We start from the raw sequence: 5,087 nt of genomic DNA, 5'->3' as shown, positions 1-5,087 counted from the left end.
TAGGGTGGGTCAGAATTTGACACTTAATGCATTTTCTCGCTTGAGTGAGTATAGGTATGGCTGCATTAGTTTGCTCTGATTTCAATTGCAGACTACATGAAGCTGTCAGATTGCCTTGAAGACATGGAACATAAACACAAGACTCAAGTTGGCTGTTGGATGGCAACAGTTTGCGGTGTCACGGTAAGTTTCCAGCAAACAGGGGGATTCTAGTGGACAAGGCATTTTAAGTTGTGCGCCAGGTTTTCATAAAATCAGGTATATATCTCTGGTGAATGATAGGTTAGCTGGTAAATTAATTCTGCAGCTGACTGGAATGATGTCATGTAGTGCCAGAGGCCACCTTAAAGTGAACAAAAGTTGGATTTTCTTGAAATATATGCCTGGAGTTTTGAAAACGAGTGCAAAATTTAAGGCTGGGAGCCAGGCAGGAACACAGCCGCAGGCTGTGTTTCTGCCTTGAGTGGAGCTCTTATTTGTAGGGGGCTTGCCGTCAAGGATAGTCTGGCTAGACACTACAGGAGGAGGGCTAAAAGGCCACCTGACTCGGGGGTGCCTTACTTAAATCCAGGGGGGGTAGGGTGGGTCAGAATTTGACACTTAATGCATTTTCTCGCTTGAGCGAGTATAGGTATGGCTGCATTAGTTTGCTCTGATTTCAATTGCAGACAACATGAAGCTGTCAGATTGCCTTGAAGACATGGAACATAAACACAAGACTCAAGTTGGCTGTTGGATGGCAACAGTTTGCGGTGTCACGATAAGTTTCCAGCAAACAGGGGGATTCTAGTGGACAAGGCATTTTAAGTTGTGCGCCCGGTTTTCATAAAATCAGGTATATATCTCTGGTGAATGATGGGTTAGCTGGTAAATTAATTCTGCAGCTGACTGGAATGATGTCATGTAGTGCCAGAGGCCACCTTAAAGTGAACAAAAGTTGGATTTTCTGGAAATATATGCCTAGAGTTTTGAAAACGAGTGCAAAATTTAAGGCTGGGAGCCAGGCAGGAACACAGCCGCAGGCTGTGTTTCTGCCTTGAGTGGAGCTCTTATTTGTAGGGGGCTTGCCGTCAAGGATAGTCTGGCTAGACACTACAGGAGCAGGGCTAACAGGCCACCTGACTCGGGGGTGCCTTACTTAAATCCAGGGGGGGTAGGGTGGGTCAGAATTTGACACTTAATGCATTTTCTCGCTTGAGTGAGTATAGGTATGGCTGCATTAGTTTGCTCTGATTTCAATTGCAGACTACATGAAGCTGTCAGATTGCCTTGAAGACATGGAACATAAACACAAGACTCAAGTTGGCTGTTGGATGGCAACAGTTTGCGGTGTCACGGTAAGTTTCCAGCAAACAGGGGGATTCTAGTGGACAAGGCATTTTAAGTTGTGCGCCCGGTTTTCATAAAATCAGGTATATATCTCTGGTGAAAGATGGGTTAGCTGGTAAATTAATTCTGCAGCTGACTGGAATGATGTCATGTAGTGCCAGAGGCCACCTTAAAGTGAACAAAAGTTGGATTTTCTTGAAATATATGCCTGGAGTTTTGAAAACGAGTGCAAAATTTAAGGCTGGGAGCCAGGCAGGAACACAGCCGCAGGCTGTGTTTCTGCCTTGAGTGGAGCTCTTATTTGTAGGGGGCTTGCCGTCAAGGATAGTCTGGCTAGACACTACAGGAGCAGGGCTAAAAGGCCACATGACTCAGGGGTGCCTTACTTAAATCCAGGGGGGGTAGGGTGGGTCAGAATTTGACACTTAATGCATTTTCTCGCTTGAGGGAGTATAGGTATGGCTGCATTAGTTTGCTCTGATTTCAATTGCAGACTACATGAAGCTGTCAGATTGCCTTGAAGACATGGAACATAAACACAAGACTCAAGTTGGCTGTTGGATAGCAACAGTTTGCGGTGTCACGATAAGTTTCCAGCAAACAGGGGGATTCTAGTGGACAAGGCATTTTAAGTTGTGCGCCAGGTTTTCATAAAATCAGGTATATATCTCTGGTGAATGATGGGTTAGCTGGTAAATTAATTCTGCAGCTGACTGGAATGATGTCATGTAGTGCCAGAGGCCACCTTAAAGTGAACAAAAGTTGGATTTTCTTGAAATATATGCCTGGAGTTTTGAAAACGAGTGCAAAATTTAAGGCTGGGAGCCAGGCAGGAACACAGCCGCAGGCTGTGTTTCTGCCTTGAGTGGAGCTCTTATTTGTAGGGGGCTTGCCGTCAAGGATAGTCTGGCTAGACACTACAGGAGCAGGGCTAACAGGCCACCTGACTCGGGGGTGCCTTACTTAAATCCAGGGGGGGTAGGGTGGGTCAGAATTTGACACTTAATGCATTTTCTCGCTTGAGTGAGTATAGGTATGGCTGCATTAGTTTGCTCTGATTTCAATTGCAGACTACATGAAGCTGTCAGATTGCCTTGAAGACATGGAACATAAACACAAGACTCAAGTTGGCTGTTGGATGGCAACAGTTTGCGGTGTCACGGTAAGTTTCCAGCAAACAGGGGGATTCTAGTGGACAAGGCATTTTAAGTTGTGCGCCCGGTTTTCATAAAATCAGGTATATATCTCTGGTGAATGATGGGTTAGCTGGTAAATTAATTCTGCAGCTGACTGGAATGATGTCATGTAGTGCCAGAGGCCACCTTAAAGTGAACAAAAGGTGGATTTTCTTGAAATATATGCCTGGAGTTTTGAAAACGAGTGCAAAATTTAAGGCCGGGAGCCAGGCAGGAACACAGCCGCAGGCTGTGTTTCTGCCTTGAGTGGAGCTCTTATTTGTAGGGGGCTTGCCGTCAAGGATAGTCTGGCTAGACACTACAGGAGCAGGGCTAAAAGGCCACATGACTCAGGGGTGCCTTACTTAAATCCAGGGGGGGGTAGGGTGGGTCAGAATTTGACACTTAATGCATTTTCTCGCTTGAGCGAGTATAGGTATGGCTGCATTAGTTTGCTCTGATTTCAATTGCAGACTACATGAAGCTGTCAGATTGCCTTGAAGACATGGAACATAAACACAAGACTCAAGTTGGCTGTTGGATAGCAACAGTTTCCGGTGTCACGATAAGTTTCCAGCAAACAGGGGGATTCTAGTGGACAAGGCATTTTAAGTTGTGCGCCAGGTTTTCATAAAATCAGGTATATATCTCTGGTGAATGATGGGTTAGCTGGTAAATTAATTCTGCAGCTGACTGGAATGATGTCATGTAGTGCCAGAGGCCACCTTAAAGTGAACAAAAGTTGGATTTTCTTGAAATATATGCCTGGAGTTTTGAAAACGAGTGCAAAATTTAAGGCTGGGAGCCAGGCAGGAACACAGCCGCAGGCTGTGTTTCTGCCTTGAGTGGAGCTCTTATTTGTAGGGGGCTTGCCGTCAAGGATAGTCTGGCTAGACACTACAGGAGCAGGGCTAACAGGCCACATGACTCGGGGGTGCCTTACTTAAATCCAGGGGGGGTAGGGTGGGTCAGAATTTGACACTTAATGCATTTTCTCGCTTGAGCGAGTATAGGTATGGCTGCATTAGTTTGCTCTGAGTTCAATTGCAGACTACATGAAGCTGTCAGATTGCCTTGAAGACATGGAACATAAACACAAGACTCAAGTTGGCTGTTGGATGGCAACAGTTTGCGGTGTCACGAGAAGTTTCCAGCAAACAGGGTTATTCTAGTGGACAAGGCATTTTAAGTTGTGCGCCAGGTTTTCATAAAATCAGGTATATATCTCTGGTGAATGATGGGTTAGCTGGTAAATTAATTCTGCAGCTGACTGGAATGATGTCATGTAGTGCCAGAGGCCACCTTAAAGTGAACAAAAGTTGGATTTTCTTGAAATATATGCCTGGAGTTTTGAAAACGAGTGCAAAATTTAAGGCTGGGAGCCAGGCAGGAACACAGCCGCAGGCTGTGTTTCTGCCTTGAGTGGAGCTCTTATTTGTAGGGGGCTTGCCGTCAAGGATAGTCTGGCTAGACACTACAGGAGCAGGGCTAACAGGCCACATGACTCGGGGGTGCCTTACTTAAATCCAGGGGGGGTAGGGTGGGTCAGAATTTGACACTTAATGCATTTTCTCGCTTGAGCGAGTATAGGTATGGCTGCATTAGTTTGCTCTGATTTCAATTGCAGACTACATGAAGCTGTCAGATTGCCTTGAAGACATGGAACATAAACACAAGACTCAAGTTGGCTGTTGGATGGCAACAGTTTGCGGTGTCACGAGAAGTTTCCAGCAAACAGGGTTATTCTAGTGGACAAGGCATTTTAAGTTGTGCGCCAGGTTTTCATAAAATCAGGTATATATCTCTGGTGAATGATGGGTTAGCTGGTAAATTAATTCTGCAGCTGACTGGAATGATGTCATGTAGTGCCAGAGGCCACCTTAAAGTGAACAAAAGTTGGATTTTCTTGAAATATATGCCTGGAGTTTTGAAAACGAGTGCAAAATTTAAGGCTGGGAGCCAGGCAGGAACACAGCCGCAGGCTGTGTTTCTGCCTTGAGTGGAGCTCTTATTTGTAGGGGGCTTGCCGTCAAGGATAGTCTGGCTAGACACTACAGTAGCAGGGCTAACAGGCCACATGACTCGGGGGTGCCTTACTTAAATCCAGGGGGGGTAGGGTGGGTCAGAATTTGACACTTAATGCATTTTCTCGCTTGAGTGAGTATAGGTATGGCTGCATTAGTTTGCTCTGATTTCAATTGCAGACTACATGAAGCTGTCAGATTGCCTTGAAGACATGGAACATAAACACAAGACTCAAGTTGGCTGTTGGATGGCAACAGTTTGCGGTGTCACGGTAAGTTTCCAGCAAACAGGGGGATTCTAGTGGACAAGGCATTTTAAGTTGTGCGCCAGGTTTTCATAAAATCAGGTATATATCTCTGGTGAATGATGGGTTAGCTGGTAAATTAATTCTGCAGCTGACTGGAATGATGTCATGTAGTGCCAGAGGCCACCTTAAAGTGAACAAAAGTTGGATTTTCTTGAAATATATGCCTGGAGTTTTGAAAACGAGTGCAAAATTTCAGGCTGGGAGCCAGGCAGGAACACAGCCGCAGGCTGTGTTTCTGCCTTGAGTGGAGC

The sequence above is a fragment of the Pavona decussata genome, unplaced genomic scaffold, assembly GCF_977016875.1.
Source record: "Pavona decussata unplaced genomic scaffold, jaPavDecu1.1 SCAFFOLD_427, whole genome shotgun sequence".
Taxonomy (NCBI): domain Eukaryota; kingdom Metazoa; phylum Cnidaria; class Anthozoa; order Scleractinia; family Agariciidae; genus Pavona; species Pavona decussata.
Note: the sequence above shows the minus strand (reverse complement) of the source record.